This window comes from Apodemus sylvaticus, chromosome 6, assembly GCF_947179515.1.
Source record: "Apodemus sylvaticus chromosome 6, mApoSyl1.1, whole genome shotgun sequence".
NCBI classification, from domain to species: Eukaryota; Metazoa; Chordata; class Mammalia; order Rodentia; family Muridae; genus Apodemus; species Apodemus sylvaticus.
In genome coordinates this window covers 55,499,963-55,521,105 of record NC_067477.1, presented here as the reverse complement: position 1 = coordinate 55,521,105, position 21,143 = coordinate 55,499,963, and the positions used below count along the sequence as shown (strand labels likewise).

Genomic DNA, 21,143 nt, shown 5'->3' with positions numbered 1-21,143 from the left:
ACTTTTATAGATACTTCTAAGAAGGAAAATAGGGCCAACAAAATTTTTCAAATGCTTAGCATAATTAGCTTTTTGGCAAATGAAATCATTTACAGCAAACAAATGGCATCCTATCTCTCCCCAGTGAGACAGAAAATCACCTCAAACACATAACAATGATATAGCTACTTCTGGTAAAGTTGCAGAGATAATGGGATTTTGACCTATGTAGATTGTTGAGAAAATAAAGTAACGTCACTTTAAGACCCCTACCAATTACTTCAAATAATTTGTGGAAATTAAATCAGCACATCTCCTTTGAAGAAAAAAAAGGAGTTTCCTCAAATAACTAGATATAAATATACAGAAAAACCTTAAAACTATACTTTTGGATATACATGCATACATACATATGTACATACATACATACATACATACATACGTAGTGTGTGTATGTGTATGTGTAATTAGTTAAGCATGTCAGAAATATCTGCCTATCCATGTTTATCATATTCCTCATAGAATCCATTTAGGTTACCATCAAAAGGTAGGTAGTTAAAGAAAGTATACTATGAACACACAATGGAGTAGTATTCAAATATAAAAAAGTAGAACAATGTAACTATGGGCAGAAGTTTAGAATTGAAAGTCATTGTGTTCCATGAACTAAGTGACACACAGGCCAGTACTCCATCTTCTGTCATGTGTGAAGATGAACTATCAAGCAGAACATAGAATATGGATTAACAGAGGTTGGAAAGGATGAGAAACTTGCAGACAGGAGGCTGGATTTGATCAGGGTACATGGTATACAGATGACAATATCACACTGAACTCCATTAGTAGATACAATTAATGTGTGTTGATTTACAAAATCACTCCTAATGAAATGATATGGTCTCAATCTGTACAAACATACCTTGGAATGTTTGCAAAATCTTGAAAGTCCTACATCAAGGACTTTCTCGGTTTTATGATTTCAAGCATGATTGCCTGTGTCAAAAAAGAATTTCTCTTTAAACACTGTATTTAAAATATAATTACAGCATTTCCCCTTTCCAATTCCTTGCCCCAATCGCTCCAGGGCCAAACAATATGTGTTGTATTAAGCACTATGTTGTTCCTTCTATATGCTCCTTAAATATCTGATCAGCTACTGCACTCTTCCACAAACAGATTACAGACTAGTAGTAATTGGTCTTATTTTGTAGGAAATGAACTTTTGAGAATCCAATAGTTTTTCCAATATAAAAAGACTAAATATGAAGTGAGTTCAAAATTGAAATGGAATGATATAAACTTCAGATTCTATAATGACTCTTCTCAGTATCTTTATATAGTAATTGTAACTTCGTTGCCAATGGTGTGCTATAATTTTATGTACAAAAATAAAATGCTCACTTAAAGACCTTTATATTTCCACTGCTCAATGTATCAATCTACTGCATGAGTTTTCAATAGAACATACCTTCTTTTGTACCCATTCTTCCTTTAAGTACTACTGCAGACTAAAGCACAAGAACATGTAATAATTTAAGAAAAAAAGAATAGTGAACTGTGATTGCATTCTACTGTCCACAGGCAAACTAGTGAAATGATATTTCCATTTACAGTTTGTTCTGTAAAATAGGTTAATAAGTTGGTGTGATGTTGTCTTTCAATATTTGAGTATCCAGAATGTGTGTGTATGCATAATCAGATATAAGTAGAAATGTCATCTGCACTTGGATAGGCTCACCAAAGAAATTATCTACTGCTTCATTTTTTTGTGTGGCGGAATATTGATTGATCTTACTCTTCTTCCATCTAGCTACGTGCTGCCTGACAGAATTAAACAATTCAAGTACTAATTTTGGGTTCTTTTGTTGCCATTTTCCTAATGAGAATCATAAAGTTGTAAAGTATGAGAAGTACAGAAGAATGAAGGCAGAACATACCTGGATGATGGGTTATCTAAGTTTCAAATGTCACTAATCAGAAAATATAGAGCCTGTTATGAGAGACAGGCATTTCCTGTTGAATGAAGAGGTACTTGGATAAAAACATAGTGCTAAAATAATTTTAAGTAACTGTTATATTCAGAAGTTTATTCCATTTTATATTTTTATCACCCATTATTTTTATACAGTATTTCCAGAAATTGGTTGTATTAAGATGCCAGGATTCCATTTTTTCAAAATAATTGATACTTTCCTGGGTAATCTCCACAATTCCAGTGATAATTCAGTCTGTTAAATAACATAATACGCAGGGAATTGATGCACTAATCAAGGAGATGGAGACACACATTAAACATTCAAGAGCTTTACTTAATTACAGAATAACCCATGCTTCCTAGTTCCAAATCACCAAATTCACACAGCCCTTTGTGAAGCTTAATTCCTTTGGCCAGTCAGTATTGTTATGTATATTTACACAGTTGTCAAACACAGGCAACGGGATCCTGATATAGAAGGAGGCTCATTCTCCCTATTTGGTTATGTCAGTTAGGCAGAGCCTATGGACAGTAATAATAACCAAGATTGATATGATGATGGTGACGATGATGATGATGATGATGATGATGAGATACTGATGATGAAGGTAACGACGATGACAATAACAACGATGGTGGTCACAATGAAAATATATTCAATAAGTCCATTCATACTATTTATGCTGAGTTCAAGTGACAACGTGAATAGTAATTGAACAAATTATACAGTTAACAGAACTACAGAAATAATTTGGTATACAATCAAGATTAAATCAAACAGTAGAGTTTGATTATAATTTAATTGATATTGACTAAAAATTACTAACTATAATTGTAATTTCAATTTAAATTTTTAAATCAATTTAGAGATTACTGTTTTACCACTTTCTTTTTTAAAATGCTGCACTTGATGTCGAAAAATGTAGGAATGGCAGTTACTGAAATTTGTCCTATGTGTAGCTGATAGCTGTTACTAGAATCTTAAGGGTTCCCAAGTATAAAGTTTTGAGAAACACTTGAAGGCTGACACAGAGAAGAGACATTTAGGATGACAGGTAGGGCATAGTTGACTGGGCTTTACTGTACTTCCTAGAGAGGCTCAGTCTCTGGGTAACCAGATGTCTGTACCTGCCTCTCTATAGACTTGGCAGAGAAGTGTATAGTTTCATTAAGCCTGCCACACACAACTACAGCTGTGACGTCTACATTTTCATTTCGTGATCCATCATATTAGAAACTGCTGAGACTTAGTCTGCCACGGAAACAAAATGTCACTCTTTTCCCTTAGGAGCTTATGAGTAGAAAGGCGTATCACATGAGAACACGGCATCACCGGTGAAATATTTATTTATTTTTCCACAAAACAATCTTCAAGCAGTAGAGCTGACAATGATTTTCAGTAATGCTTGAGGGTGAATCAAGGACAGATTTTAGAAAAACAAGGACCTGAGAATCGTGGTGGCTCACTATCTCCTCTGCAGTTAAGTGTGAGCCAGAGCAAACCATCCTTTCCACTGGATGACAGTTTTAATAGGTTTGAATCTGAAAAAGCATGGTTTTGGAGATCTCTATTTGTATCTCTCCAGACTACACCATAAGCCAACCGTTCATCTTAGGTTATTTAAACAATGGGATTAAGAATTTTTTAGTTAGTAATGGGAAATATTTGTGCCAGGAAATAAGTGTAGAGGATTTGAACAGTATAGAAAATGCACGTAAAAATTACTGTGAGCATTTTTCTTCTGCTGTCACATAAAAATTTTTATTTGATAATCACATGCCAGAAAACGTAAATTATTATTATTGACAACCAAAATGGAAAGTGGAACTGAAAATTGCATGATTAATTTTTGAGCCAAGAACACTGGCACCCTTAGCATTACTAAGGTAGAGTATAATAAAATTAACCCCAAAGGGGATATATCTATGGCATTTTTGTTTAATATTTGACAAAGAGCATGGAATCACTTTTGAAAAAGAAGAATCACATACCCACTTAATGGGTTGTTCTTTGACACTATTCAGCAACATTTTAATAATATGTGACCTGTTTTCCCTTGTACTAAGTTACATTATGATAACTTAAATAAGTTTTATCTATGCCTCAGTAGGCTTTCTCTAGTTTATGGTATGTTTCACAGCTCTTGGTATCTTTGCTGCCATCAGTGGAATCTTCCATGAAATAGTTATTCAATAGCATGTGCTGAGTTCGGAATTAAATGACAGGCATCCTAAGTCAGGTTTAGTCATGAAAATTCGGGAGGCCATCACTAGAATGTATATTATGGAATTGTTTAACCTAGGCATTACAAGGCACCTTCTAGAAGAGCTCATTAAACTCACATTAAGTTTAAAAATACCTTGTGCAAATGTGACACATGAACAACTTAAAATGTCAATGATTGGGTATTCATCCAATGAGTGAAATTCATGCATTTTTATTCAGAACAATTTGTTACAGTTTATTTATTCAGTCAAAAATTACTTTCTTGAAACTTTTGTCTAGGTTTTTCTCTGACCTTATACAGAAAAAAAACCCAAATAAACAAATTAAAACTGGCTTTCACCCTAAACACACTTCAAAATTTTAAGACCACCATAATTGTCTCAATCATGCTTTTCTGATTTAATGAAACAACTTCTCTCATATTTTCATTATTTTCTAGTTTCTAAAATTCTAGGTTTTTTCTGATCTCCAGACACTTTTTTTCATTTTTCTACTTCTCTACAGACTTAAAGCTCAAATCACTTGAAAGTTAAAATGCCGTTTGACCACTTTTAAGTTACTCCCCTTTCTGCTTAAAACTCCTTGTTTTTATTTGGCTCATTGTGATTTTACTATGTTATACTAAGTGTATTTGTTTTATTTCGTATTTTTACTGCCTCTGCCCCTAGGGGAACTGATGATTATGGACCTGTGGCTTAATTACCAGTGCTTAAATTTTTATCACTGATTCTATCCTTTTCTAATGGTTTTTATAGAATTTCAGACAGGATGTAAGACACACACACAGTACAAGCTTTCCTGTACTCTTCCTTCTGTCTGTGTCTGTCTCCCTCTTTGTCTCTGTCGCTCTGTCTCTGTCTCTCTGTCTGTCTCTCTCTCTCTCTCTGTCTGTCTGTCTCTCATCTCTAATGTCAACATTCGAGTCCTTTGTTCAGCAAGTCTATTTATTTGCCAAACCTGTTACCAGCTCAGCCATCAAGTTCTAATAATGTCTTATTTTTCAGATTCCATTTCTCTGGACAAACTCTTCATCCTTTTCTATTTATTGAAAATCATCAATTGTTCACAAAAGTCTAAGGATCCCAATATCTAATTCAACTTTCAAGTCACGTTCTGCTTTATTCTCATTAGTTATAATAACTCGTCCATATGCATCGAATTTTAAATAAACATAAATTATGGTATATAAATAATGAAAAGGTGCCTGTTGGTCTTCTATCTCTCAAAGTTGAATTATACTTTTATTTCAGAACATGAATAGAATTCTGACCTTTTTCATTATATGCTGATTTTAGACTTTGGTTGGAATAAATGTATGTGTATTTTATCTCTGGTCTGCTCTCATTCTAAGATCATTGCATTATTTGAAGGGAATTTCAGCCTTGTAGATCATACATAGGCCCTACCACTTAGCGGTAAGCTACAAATTTTCTCTGGAGAGCCCGCAGACTGCTGCTGAGTGTGCTCTGTGCTTTGGTCTCTTGGGAACAGGTTTTGTATTGGTTTCTAAGAGGCTGACCCTGCACATATGTCATTTCTGGGTCTTTTCTGAAGATTCCTTCTTCATCCTCATGCTCTCATCTACTCTGCAGGCTTATTGATGTTCTTTCTTTCCAAATAAGTAAGTCTCTTGAAGAATTCTGCTGATACTTACGCCTCAGTTTCTCCCAATTTCTATAAGGGACACGAGAATAATCATGAAGACCAATAGAGTAGTGTAGTAGTAGTAGTAGTAGTAGTAGTAGTAGCAGCAGCAGCAGTAGTAGTAGTTGTTGTTGTTGCTGTTGCTCTTATTGTTTGCTCTTTTGTCTTCTGAATATAAGCCAAAACACTGTCGCCTATAGCTTGTCATCAGCATCTCCTAATATTTTAAGCGGTGGTTTCAACTGTGCAAAATGCAATGACTTTATTAAAAAGTTCATCAAAGATTTTCCTAATACCAAGTATTTTATCAATCCACTGAGATGAATAAGATATAGGCTATTGCTTTCACTTTATATAGGGAAGCCTAGGTGTATGACATGGATCTAAGAAAATCAAAAATTTATTGAGAAGGACTGCTTTTTTGTTGTTTCTAGTTGGGAACAATTTCAATTTTTACTTGCAGCTTATAAATTTAATTGACATTAATTGCAAAATATTCTACAGAATAACACTACAGAAAAGATTATAAATTGTGATGATTTCCATCAGAATATACTGTTTTATTGTCCACTCACTTTCAGTGACGGATAAGACAAAAGGAACAAAATAAAGATGGAAATCACAGAAAGATGACTGGAGAACGCAGGAAAGCGGGGAAAGGCAGCCTTAATCACATAGATTTGAAACCACAAACATTATAGACTTATTGATGAAATATGAGTGCAAAAAGTAGTGGATTTGAAGCCTGAATACATGTAAAGGTAAAATATGAAATTGCTTTGTTTTGTTTTGTTTTGTTTGTTTGCTTGTTTGTTTTGAGGTTAGAAAAGTAAGAGGGTACTGAAGTCTCAGAAAGCATAAGGACAGAACCTAAAGAAAAACATATGAAATCTCAAGTATAGTAAAGACTTACTACATTTATCTCCTGTTTATGATCCTAATTGCATCAGCTATTACATTGGGTTAAACAAACTATTTTGAGCATATTGTGCAAAACAAAACTAGACTACAAGTTGTTCCAAAGGGGAAAAGACAGTCATTAATAAAATTGGCTAATAATTATTCTTCTTAATTATTGGGACACTGGGGGAAGAGAAAGCAGATGTGTAGAATCATTTTCTTATAGTTTTAGTTGTGAAGGGGCTTGCATATTCAGAAATTAAGTGTTGAAGATGTTGAGAGGCAAATGCTGGCAAGAGACTATCATGGTAACAAAAAATGGCCTCTACTTTGGATGTTTTCAGAAGGGTAAAATTAACCATGCCCATATTTGTATCCTTGCTTCAGAGCCAGACTACATTAAACTCAGAAAACCACCAAGTATTTTGCACATGATTTGGAGTCACATAAGGTTTCATCTTCCTTGTGCTGACTTAGTGAGAAGACCAATCAGTCAGCCTGAATATTGATAGCAGGATCAAAGTACGGACATTTGAGTTAGTAACTATGGCAACTTTCCATCTTCCAGTTAAAGAAAATGGTCATGTAATTTCTTGTCACTGCTTAAGAATAAATTACAACACTATTTTGGGCAATAAAAGAAGAAAATAAGCACCACAAAAATTACAGACACACATGGCAACAAAATTAATAAATCATGTATTTTTAAAATTATAAGTAAGCAGTTGTGTTTTTTTTTATTTTCCAAGGTTTTACTATTAGTTATTTTGAAGGTCTGTATTTATTTTTAGTCTTTAAAATATGTCTTTAAATGAAATATACTTAAATTACTTTGTCTCTCCAGTTCTTCTAACCTCAAACCTGTCCCAACCCACCTTCTCTCCAGTTGATGTCTTCATTTCTTTGACTATCCTTGTTACATACATATATATGTATGCACATATGTATACATGCATGGCTTTATATATATGTGTGTGTGTGTGTGTGTGTGTGTGTGTATGTGTGTGTGTAAACAATCTATTGGACATATTGGATAGTTTCTTCTTTAGAGAGACTGTAAAGTTGGTGGATTATGCTGGCTATGTTGAGCCCTGAACACTGAAGCAAGCAGTATTTGACAGTTCTCAAACAGCCTTTGTTCTCTACAATAATGATTTTGAAGACATTTATACTGTTTTCATGACTGGCCATTTGGTATTGGGTAAGTAATTGGTATAAATTTCCCTGGCAAAGACAATTTACCAAGCCCTTTGCATGCATTAGGTACTTTCTATTTTCCTTCAACATTCTGTCTTTCTAGACAAAACTGACAAACTATACCCCAGGATAAATTTCAATTATTTATGGAACCATAGGTAGTATTTTCAATTCATCTTATTTTATAAATGACCCATATACTACAAAGAAATGTAACTAAATTTCCATTCTAAGGTACAAATATATTTATATATTCAAGAGATCATTTCATGAATTTTCCAGCAACAAGTCATATATCATTAACTCCTCAAACACTGAGACTTTTGCTAATGGGCATCTGGCTGTGCAGTTCACAGTATCTCATTTTAATACAAGAAAGTCTGCAAATCAGAGACAGTTACTAACAAATGTCTTCCCTAGTAAAGTTTGCTATAAGCCTTAGTTTGTGGGCACAAAGTAAAGATTTCATTTAGATTAACAAATTTTATATCTATCTATCTATCTATCTATCTATCTATATACACACACACATATATATGTACACATATATAGACACAGATATGTATATATAACATATATACAACATATTATATATATATGTATATATATGTTAAAGTGAATTCTAAAATGTTCTAATTTCATTCTCTATATCCTTTTTAAACATTATTTACTTGATTTTGATTTAACATAAGTGTGTATGGCTATACACACACACACACACACATACACACACACACGCACACGCACACACACACATACACACACACTCTGCAGTGCATATATTGACCTCACATCATAACTCTTGTGTAAGTGCATTACTTCTTTCTTTCTTTTTTTACATTTTAGGTCATTTTCTATTATATATTTTTATTTTCTATATTCTTTGTTAACATTCCAAATGATTTCCCCTTTCCCAGTTCGTCCCTCCCCTTCTGTCCCATAAACCTTCTTCTCTCCACCCATTCTCCAATCACCTCCCTCCTTTTTCTCTGTCCTGGTACTCCTCTCCAATGCTAGATCAATCCTTTCCAGAATCAGGACCCTCTCCTTACTTCTTCATGGGAGTCATTTCTTATGTTAACTGTGCCTTGGGTATTCAGAGCTTCTGGACAAATTAATATCGACTTATCAGAGACTGCATTCCATGTGTATTCTTTTGTGATTGGGTTACCTCACTTAGGATGATATTTTCCAGATCCAACCATTTGCCTAAAAATGGGGTACAGATCTAAACAAAGAATTTTCACCTGAAGAAATTCAGATGGACGAGAAGCACCTTAAGAAATGCTCAACATCATTAGTCATTAGGGAAATGCAAATCAAAACAACTCTGAGATTTCACCTCACACCAGTCAGAATGGCTAAGGTTAAAAACTCAGGAGACAGCAGGTGTTGGCGAGGATGTGGAGAAAGAGGAACACTCCTCCACTGCTGGTGGGGCTGTAAGATGGTACAACCACTTTGGAAATCAGTCTGGCAGTTCCTCAGAAAATTGGACATGACACTTCCGGAGGACCCTGCTATACCTCTCCTGGGCATATACCCAGAGGATTCCCTAGCATGCAATAAAGACACATGCTCCATTATGTTCATAGCAGCCTTATTTATAATAGCCAGAAACTGGAAAGAACCCAGATGTCCCTCAATGGAGGAATGGATACAGAAAATGTGATATATTTACACAATGGAATACTACACAGCAATTAAAAACAATGAATTCATGAAATTTTTAGGCATTATTTCTTTCATAGTGGTTCCATGGTCTCAACTCTGGTCCCTGGATTTGATGGCAAGGACCTTTAATTGCTGAGGCACCTAAAAGGCCCTCATTGATCCTTATTCTTTGGTAGCTCCTAGCAGAGTTCTATCCTGGCTTACAGAAAGCTTGATTGGAAGTATTTAAATATTTTCTTTCTCGCTACACCTGTACTCAAAGAACTTCTGATAGTGACTATGTCTTATTACACATGTCACTGTCAGTGATTTTCTAAAATCAAAATCTTATCTTCCAAAGTAGGATACGCATGACTTTGACATATTAATGTACGCCCAAGCACTTTTCACCATTCTACAGTTTTCTGATAATTCACAGAATTTATGTAAACTGCAATTTTATGAATTTGGGTGTTTTCCTATTAAAAATACAAGGGAATAACAACAAAGGCAAGATATCCAAAATAAAGACCGATATTCTTTTAGGGGTCACCTTATCTAAAATAAAAATGAATTAAGTCCATATAATACACATTATATTAATTTGACAAGTTAGAATTAATTTTCAAAAGGAGATAAAAATGCTAAGAAATTAATATTACATTTCAGATGGAAAATGGAATACTGGGTATAGAACCTACCAGTCAGCAAAACTTCAAACAATAAGAATACATGATATATACTCATAAATGTCAATGGTATTCATTTTCTACCAGAAGTAAATGCTGGTTGAGACCCATACTAAAATACTAAAATGAAAGAGAAGTATTTGAACCATTTTTGGTAGCAACTGGGTAAATGCAATATTACTAGGTAAGAAGTTTCTTAACCAATTGATATTTCAGTGACAGCTGAGGCTGTAAAGAATGTGAAGAAAGGAACACTCCTTCATTGTTGGTAGGGTTGGAAGCTGGTACAATTACTCTAGAAATCAGTCTGGCAGTTTCTCAGAAAACTGGACTAGTACTATCTGAGGACCCAGCTATACCACTCCTGGTCATATACCCAGAAGATGCTCCAACATGTAATAAGAACACATGCTCCACTATGTTCATAGCAGCTGTATTTATAATACCTAGAAGCTGGAAATAATCCAGAGGTCTCTCGACAGAGGAATCAATACAGAAAATGTAGTACATTTACACAATGAAGTACTATTCAGCTATTAAAAAACAATTACTTCATGAAATTCTTAGACAAATGGGTGGAACTAGAAAATATCATCCTCAATGACACCAATCACAAAAGAACAAACACAGTAGGTACTCACTGATACATGGATATTAGCCCAAAAGTTAGGAAGACCCAAGATACAATTCACAGATCACATGAAGCTCAAGAAGAAAGAAGAACAAAGTGTGCATACTAAGGTCCTTCTTAGAAGGGGAAACAAAATACACATAGGAAGATATACAGAGATAAAATGTGGATGAGAGACTAAAGGAAAGGCCATCTAGAGACTGCCCCACCTGGGGATCCATCCCATATTCAGTTACCAAACCCAGACACTATTGTGGATGCCAACACGTTCTTGTTGATAGGAACCTGATATAGCTGTCTGCTGAGAGGCTCTGTCAGTGTCTGAAAAATACAGAAGTTGATGCTTGCAGCCAACTATTAGATTGAGCACAGAGTCTCCAGTGGAGGAGCTAGAGAAAAGACCCAAGGAGCTGAAGGGGTTGGCAGCACCATAGGAGGAACAACAATATGAAACAACCAGTACCCCCAGAGATCCCAGGGACTGATGCACCAACCAAAGAGTACACATGGAGGAACCCATGGCTCTAGCCACATATGTAGCAGAAGATGGGCTTGTCAGATATCAATGGGAGGAGAGGCCCTTGGCCCTGTAAAGGCTCAATGATCCAGTGTAGGGGAATGCCAGGACAGGAAAGCTGGAGTGGGTGGGTTGGTGATCAGGGGCATGAGTTATGGGATAGGGGGTTTTTAGAGGGAAGTCTAGCAAAGGGAATAACATTTGAAATGTAAATAAATAAAATATCTAATAGAAAGAAAGAAAAAAAGAAAGAAAGAAAGAAAGAAAGAAAGAAAGAAAGAAAGAAAGAAAGAAAGAAAGAAAATGTATAGAAAAAAAGAATAATAAGAAAAAAGATCAGAACTTACTACCAAATAGAATTGTTATAAAGATTAAGTAGATGATTCATAGCAAACCTTTCCAACTGTGTCAGGAGAACAGACTCACTGTTGTTATTCTAAAGCTCAAGACTCTGCAATGTTAGTTCATCCTTAGATTTAAGACTTGCAAGGACTTGTCAAATGAGGCCAGCAATGCAAAATCCATTTGCCTTGTGCAATTAAAGAAATACCTATAACTTATTTATGCAATGTATTCCGATTGGCATCTGTACAATTTATATTTGAAGCTAAAAACATTAGGTGGTTTTTGGACAGTATAGTAAGTATCATGTTTAGAAATATACTTAATCCTGGGAGATGGAAACTTTAAAAACTTTAAAGAAGAAAAAACAAAATGTAGTTAGCCAAACATTACAGAACATTGACCACCACAGAGATTGCAGAAGAGAATCTCAATATTTGGAGTCTCTAATACATCACGAATGTTCTGAAAGGGATGTCGACCCTCTCACACATAAGATTTCCAGAGGAGAAGTACAGATAAATCTAACTATTCATATTCTATTTGCACATATTTTTGACTAATTGTACAGCTTTGTGAAAGCAGGTAGTTTTCCAGTTTTTATTCTATATGTTAATTACTATTTTACTTGTTAGTATTAAGGAATATATCATAGCCACTCTTCCTAACTAGTTGGAGATATGTCTCTCTTTATAAATATTATAGTCTGGGTAGTTCACAACTTTTGATCAATCTTACCTCCATTTTTATCTTCCCACTACCCAACTCTGCTATAAGATTTCAGCTTCCTCCAGAAGTATTCTAGATTTTATTAAGTGAATATCCCAAGAGAAATTTCTACAAATTTAAGCTCTATCTTAATTAGTATCTGAAGATCCTTACCTTCAGGATGTTTCCACTCCTGTTCTACAAACTATATTTTCAGGTATTTGTTGAGTAAATCTTCTTCAATTCATTCCTATTACATGACAGCCACCTTCTTACACTATGTGTAGAGCTAATATATGTCACAACTGATGTTATTTTCAACAGTTAGAGTTTTACTTTGTATTTATAAGGCCATACTTTGTGTGTGTGTATACACTTAAGAAAGATCTTATATGTTACAGTGGAGACAGATCATTTTATTTTTATGAATTATGCCATTAAGCTAATAGTTTATCTTGGCTTTCCTCTGATTTAAATGTGTATGTGTTCCTATGTTATGAAGGATGTTGCTATGTATTCCTCTGTTCTAGTTTCAGAGACATGTCTCAATCTCTGGCATCCTTCTGTGGTTCCAATATCAACACTATGTCTCCCTCATTACTACAACATGAGCATGTCAGCCAAAGTTCTTTAACTCTCATATAACTCCTCTGGTCAGAGAAGTAGTCACTATTTATAACATGATTCAACACAAACATTGAATGCTGTTATTCTTATCCTAACTTATCGTATATGAAATTACTATATCAAAAGTCGATGTTATCATCAATTTTTCTACAATACACAACTAGTGAATGTCACAGAAAGAAACTGAATAAGAAAAATCAGTGTGCTGGAGAAAATATGAGGCACTATTTCTCTATAGGAAAGTAAGAAATGAAAATAGTTTATACCAATGGTGTAACACTCTCTGAACCAGATCATGCAGATATGTCCAAGTCTTCCTTTCTACACTTCTCTGTTTCTCTCCTGTTTGCAGCACTGCAGAAGTCCGATTAGTTGACTTTTAGTACCAGCATTAATCATTAATTGGAATTATTATTTGCAAAGACACATCTGGGATTAAATGAACCAAACAAAATTATTAAGCACCAGGGCAGATATCTGAAGCATGTTATGATTCATGTTGTCAACTTTATAGTATCTAGAATTACCTCTGGACATGCCTACCAGGGATTATATTTTTATATTCTATATGTGTGCCTGTGTGTGCAAATGTGGATGTGCTTGTGAATAAGGATGTGCCTGTTTATGTGCCTGAACATACATGTGTCTGTGCCTCTATGCAATTCATCAGTGTGTCAATGCTCCTGGATACAGAAAAGGGTGTAAGATCACCTAGAGCTGTTAATATTTGTTGGAAATGGTTATGAGCCTCCCAATGTATATACTGCCAACGAAGTTGAGATCCTCTAGGTGAGAAGGGAGAACTCTTAACCACAAGGTATTTCTTCTTCCCAGTTTATCTTGATTATACTAATCAATATGGTAAGAATCACTTTAAATGTGTGTGGTGCCACTTCTTGAGCAAGGACTCCTGGACAGCACAAATGGAGAAATCACATTAAGCACTAGTATGAAGTAATTCACTGCTCTCTGTTCCTGACTACAAATGTGATGTCACTAGCTACCTTCCTTGGTTGACCAGTCATGTTAAAACTATACCTTAAATTGTGAGATAAACTATCCTCTGTTGTGTTGTTTTCATGGCTATATTGTAATTTTAATTAGTAACTCTAGGTATTGAAGCCAAGCCTCATACATGATAAATAAGTGCTCTAGCACTCAACAAAATATTTATCCTTTTTTCTTTTTCTTTTCTTTTCTTTTTTTCCCTTTTTTTGCATTTCATTTTGAGAAAGGGCCTCAGATTCTCATCTGATTTTGAGTTTGACCTGTAGCCCAGAAGCGTCTTCTTTCCACTGTGGTCCACTTACCTCAGCCTCCCAGGAGGCTGATATAATTGGCCTGCACAACTACTAGATATAGCCTTTTACATATATTAGCTCCAGAATCCAGCAAGAAGCAGGATGTAAATTTGGTCCCAAGTGTGTATTTGTTAAGTAGCATTAGTTATTATTGAGTTGTCTATTAGAAATCTAGGGGGGGAAGTAAAATTTCAGCTCCCTTTGCCATGGCAAATACAGCTGAATCCACTTCATCTATGAGAGTGAAGTTTCTTTATGTTTACAGAAGGTCTTAGTTTAAGTACTGTCAACCTTTCTGAGCATAGTAAACTGGCCAATACATCCTAGATAGGTGAAAAGTGAGAAGAAAAGAGTGAGCTAATGTTGGAAAAGAGAATGATTTAACAGGATGATCACAGAAGTCACCCAATTGACTTAAAGTTTATTTTTCATGGGTTCTTCTATTCCAGAATGGAGGTATGGGTGGACAGTTGGGAAGTTCAATAAATGAACAGGCAACAATGAAACAGTTTGGCTTTAGGTTCAGTTGCTTCAGCACCAACCAAGAGCATAGCTGCCTTAATAACAGCACTGGCTCTCTGACCCAGGCCTCTGACCCAGGCCTCTGACCATCTGATAAAATACTGGCAGAGCAAAAGCAGAAAGATTGGGAACCGTGAAGGAACCTGTGAGGACTATACTGAAACATGTACAAAACATTCCCCAGGAACTTCACATTTCTCTGCAGAGAAAATACAGGCTAAGAGTCAAAACTAGGAATTTGAATGAGTTTATGGTGATTTCTGCAGTTTCTTTTTAGCATCATTGGAATTACCAAGCATTTAACATTCATTCAGTCTCATATCTTAATTCATGTCTAGAAAAATAAAATAAAAGTCAATTAAGTTATCTTGGTTCATGCCAGTTACATGGCTTGAAATGTTCATGTTCCAGAAAACTTTCAAGTACAATCAGAAATCATCCTGCTCTACCTAAGCCTGGGTGCCATTAGGTTTTGCTATGACTATTCAGAAAGGATTTTCTTGGAATATATTCTTTGTTCTTCGAGGAGCCATTTAATTTTACTCCCTTGAGAATTCAAATGTAAGTCAGCTACTTAGTTTATTGAGGTTAACTCCTAATTTTGTAACATTAAGGAAAATGCAAAGTTTAAATGGAATGGAAGTGATGTCATGTCCTACATTAGCAGTCAGAGGAGAGGGCTGCTTTTCTAAAGGAGAGGGGAGGGGATGTGTAGCCATGGCAATGGCTTTGCTGTTTCTTCTAAAACACTACAAAGAGCTTACCATCCTTGTGTCAGAAGAAGGTATAAAAGGTGTTTTTGACTTGTGGAGAGTGAAGGTTAATAATACAGCAACAGAATGAGCCAAATTCATAGAACATATCCTAGGAGCAGTGGTATCTCATACATGTAACCTATAGACAGAGAGGAGGAACATGTGGAAAGCAAGGGGGGTAAAGAAAGAAAGAGAGTGAAAACTTTCATTGTTAACTTTCTGCATAATAATTGCAAAATAAATGAATTTTATAATAAAGCCACTGAATTGGCTAAGTTTTCAGCCACAGATATGATGCAAAACCAACCACCACTAAAGCTAATTGTTTAAAACACCAGTAGTTTGTCCCAATTCCAGGTATTATTCAGTTTGTTTGGGAATCGGCTCGCTTTAGGTGCTTTTGGTGAGTCCTCAAAGCTCCCATTGCTCTTGGAAGAACAAGCTTGCCAGGCAGTAGCAGTGGCAAAGCATGGCCAGCCACACAGCAAAAGTTATGTGTGTGTTCACATCTCTGACCATTCCAATGAACCAAGTAAATAAAATGGCTCTCTGGAGATTAAGAAAATGCTTTCTCTCTCAAGTTCAAAGAGAATATAAAGGGTGATGATGAAGAAACAAGATAACCAACAGAGTCCCATCATTTAATATGTAAGGACATAGGCAAATAGAAATTACCAAATGAAATATGAAAATGTATTATTAAATAATTAATATATGGTTGCTTCTTCAGCAGAAAGTTTGTATGTATGAACCTCATCTGAATCCTTGTGTATTACATACACAAATATAATATAAATATCAATAAAACACAATGAAAACCAATGACTAGCTCTGCTTTCTGCCCATTCTGTAGGAGGAGTCCCCTGTGAGCTTTACATTGCTGGAAGCAATGGGAGTCCCAAACACTTTGTCACTGAATATTAGTTCCCTACACCCTATTCAGTACTTTCTTACATAGTCAAAATTCCAACAATTTGTAATGTTAAAAATATAAGAACTAGAATACGTTAATTTATTTTAATAAATCATTGAGAAACTTATAAAGTGAACATTTTCTAACAAGACAATGCAGAGCTAATAAGAACCTATTTATAAGAAGCAAACAGCTAGCTTTTCTTTAAATTGCCAGCAATACTGACAGCTTACTATGAAGGGTTTATGTAGCCTTACCTAAATATTTTCTAAATTCCCGGGAATATATTATATAAACTTGTCTAAAAGTAGATGCAATTTTAGCATCCTTTCAGTAGTAAAATGTAACACTAACTCTAAGCAGGTAATTCAAGCTTATAGACCACCCTACAAAAACAACAGTTTTAACTGGAAAATCCATGAAGGAAAGTAAGAAGTGGAATAGAGGTCATGTGACTGTAGAAGAATTTAAGAACAGTGCAATCCAGAAAAAGAAGTTCCTTTAAATGCGTAACTATCACACAATACACCAACTGTTTGCACAGGAGAATCAATGCTACTGTGCTATTGAAGAATTAATCTGAAGAGGAGTCCTGGGGGCTGCTATTTTCCCCTGTACCTCCTCTCTTTCAGGGAAATTTAAAAATAGGCAAAAGTTGGTTCCAGTAGTAAAATGTGGCATGTTACTGTTTAAATTCCTCAGAGACAGATGGCTAATTTGACTAAACCAACCTTTGTTTACACTGGAACTGATCCATTGATCTTAAGCCAAAAAAATATGGTCTAAACTCCATTCACTACTTCAGATTCCACGATAATTCCAGGGTTGCTAAATCTCAAAAGAACAAGAGTACTATTTCAATAATTTCTTCAAAGATTGAAACAATTGGATGAGTTTACACCAGTAAACTTTTAGGTACCAGCTTTCCCAAGAACAACATAATGTATAATAAGCATGATCAGCACAAACAGATAGTTTTTTATATCCTCAAATATTTTTCCACTGTAATAAAATTTTGCTAATTGAAAACAGCATTACCAGAACTGTGTTTAAGACAATATCAATTCAGATCCTTTATTTTATTTTGTTATTATAATTCATATTTATATTATATATTTATTATGTTATATAATATATTCTATTTATGTTATAACATAAATTATAATAGAATTTATAACTTAAAAGATCAATTAAACATTAATCCTTTAGGGAAATCAACAGTTAAGTAGTATAGATTCTCAAATCGGACACTTAGACAAAAATACATTTACTGGGTATAGTCTTAGGTATTGAATGAAGTTACCAAGAAGTTTCCCTGAATCAAAATATCTTATTAAATCTTTGTAGGAATACTGTCACATTGGTGTTTTTTCTTATAATTAATAATACCGGGACTGTCAATTATTGCATGAGTATCATGTGAACACCCATGATATTAACTTCATTCTTCTGGTAGAAAATGGTACTCCTCACATCATTCTGTAATACTTAATCATAGATCAAGTACTTCACTATTAAACCTGAGTAAGTGTTCTTATAAATCATCTTTCTCATTGAGGTGTAATTTTAATACAAAGAACCAAGAAAGTTAAACCTCACCAGAAAATCCTTAACAGAAGTTTTTCCCACAGTTAAAGGATCTCTAATTCTCACTGAATGACACACATTATCTACCTATGAGATCTGTTGTCTAGTAGTTTCTCCAAAAACTGAAATATTGGATCATTAAAAGAGGCTCCATATCACTTACAAAAGCATGACACGAATTTCAGGAAACAACTCTCAAGCACTAAGTTTCTGAAACTTAAGAAAATTAGCAGCACCCTACCCAAATTTATATAAATTAATTTTTGCTGAGGTGAAGAGACTCTCAGAGTTGTTAGACTTGCCTGCCACTCTTGTGTCATGATTATTTTACAGTATATTCCTCTAAGATTGAAATTTACAATCTTTGAGAAAAAATGTATCATTAGGACATGGGATGTTAGAATGCAATAAAAACAACAGTGTGTTATAAGAAGAAAAGCATTCAATTCCACCAATCTGGTTAAGACAGAGAATATTCTAAGGTGAGGCAAAACATTTCACCAGGCAGGAAAGCTCTTTAAGGGCAAGAAATAAAGAATTCAGAGATTTCAGGAAGTCCCTGAAACTGACAAGTTTCACGAAACACACACCATACACACATGCACATGTTCCTTCTTCAAGCATAAATAAACATAAGACATTCTAAGAGTCATTCTCAGGTAATATGAACTGTCCAAAAGAGACCAACTGAACAGCATGGAGGAAGAAGCCTACTGCAATGCCTAGAGGCAGAGAAGAGCCAGGCTACTGGGAAGAGGCGTGGCTCAAATGAGCTATGTGGCAAGGATATGCTGCAGCCTTTTGACCTGCCTGCAGGCTATCAGGTGCAATTCAGATTTTTAGCACTTGAGATGTGTTACCCATGCTGCATTGGGCTTTGGTTATACAGCTGTCTGCAAGTAATTTCTTCTCCTGTAAGTGACCTTTCACACATATTCTTGTCAATAAACACAAGACTTTCCTTATTTGTTCTGTCATTAAATCCCTAACTGAGGTGAATAGACATTTGTTCACACCTTGCAAGAATAGTGTCACACAGCAGTGCTCTAGGGATGCAATTTATATTAAGTCAACAGCAGTTTGAATCATCCACATTCCAGTAAATAAGCCCTCACCTATATATTTGTTTTAATATTGCTATAAACTCATAAAATTCTGAGCTACATATGGGTAGAATTAATTTTTGGTTTCTCAGCAGTCCCCTATCTATATTGAAGAGGTGTTTCTCAGAATTTTTCCAAGGAAAGTAACATAATAACATGTTGCTTTTATTACTCACATCTTAAGTTTTATCTCATGATATAATGTGTGTGTTTTCTTTCCTCTCTTATACATTCAATCCTCACCTACTGTAATCGCAAAGCCCATATATATATATATATATATATATATATATATATATATATATATATATATATATATATATACATATATACATACAGACCGACAGACAGACAGACAGATAGTTACTAGAACTTGATATCTCTACAAAATACTACATTTACCATAATAAAAGAAGTATGTGTTACAGGAAGGGAACACAGTTACACTGTATAGAGCAGTAGGGAAAAGCAAGAGGAAATTTAGGAACCAGATTATATATCTGACTATATGACATGAGTTGATTTTCATCAGAAGCTGCATGTAGACATTTTTGTTATAGACACAACAAGAAAATACCAACCGTTCCAGAATTGAAAAAAAAATGTTTCTCCTTCCACTCTTTAGTGTCCTTTACTGAAAAGCTCAATTTCAAGAAAACTAAATAAAAGAAATGCTTAAAAGTCTTTTTACCTATTACAATTCAGCATATTAAAAAAGGTTTCAATGAAGTGATAATTAGAATATCATTCAGTTATTAAAAGGGTTATTTATCCTTAACAAATATCTCATATTACTACATAATAATTTATAATGTTTGTCTTAACAGAATGCTTTCTTACAACCAATATTTCTGAAATATACACATAACATTGAAAGCAAAGGGCTATTTACTAGCAGCTGAGAATTATGGAAGATATTTTATTTACACAAAGTAAATTTCAGACAGTTTCTCAGTGTAGGTTTTACATGATTTATATTCTTGATAGTTCTGTCCATGATGATGTAGTAATACTCAATGTGAAAGTTGAGGCATTAATAAGAATCTGTAAAACATTACAGACCTGAACCTTTTGATAACAATAAACAAACAGATTGATTCCGTCTCGCTATAACTGACTAAAGGCTTCTATACACAGTAGTTAGTCTACACAATATGAAACTTAATTTACATTCATACCAGAACAATTTGCCCTCAAATTTGTCCAGTCATCTCCTTTAAATGTCACCTTCTTAATGTGATTTTTCTTGATGATATTATCTAAATTAGCAAATCAATGATATAGTTCTCGTGACATTTATCAACAGCATTCTATATTCTATAATTGACTATTTAGCTAGTTTTTGTTATCCAAATATACAACCTCATGAGCTCTTTTTTGCTCTTTTTCAACATCTGTAATCATTTTTGACAACACTGGGTGAATAATGAGGATGTTCAGAGTGGCTTTTATCTTGTATCTCAGAGAAGACTATGACTCTTTCCTGCTTTAGACACAAAGTATCACCCTGTATCTCCACATGACCAACAATTTACTATGCTGATGAGGCTGGTCTTGAATTTATAGAAATTTACCTACTACTCCTTTCCACTGCTGCGATAAAGGGTTATGTGGCACCTAGTTATTGTTTTAATTTAGTATAAAATAATTCTAATGCTATGCCAAGCAGTTTATATATCTATATATCTGCATATCTAAATATCTGTAATTAATAAATTACCTATGTCTACCTATATATACCTCTACATCTATATTATCTAGCTATATCTATAATCTATATCTAGCTATCTACATAATATATGTAGATAAATCTACAAATATTATGCACATTATATATCTATAAAATCTATTCCTGTGTCTATAGACAGATATT

General features: G+C 34.4%; 1 protein-coding gene across 1 annotated transcript in view; it reads right to left on the bottom strand.

Moving 5' to 3' along the window:
• Mdga2 (MAM domain containing glycosylphosphatidylinositol anchor 2) overlaps positions 1–21,143 on the bottom strand; it is a 788,307-nt gene that overhangs the window by 627,532 nt on the left and 139,632 nt on the right. The window lies entirely within an intron of this gene.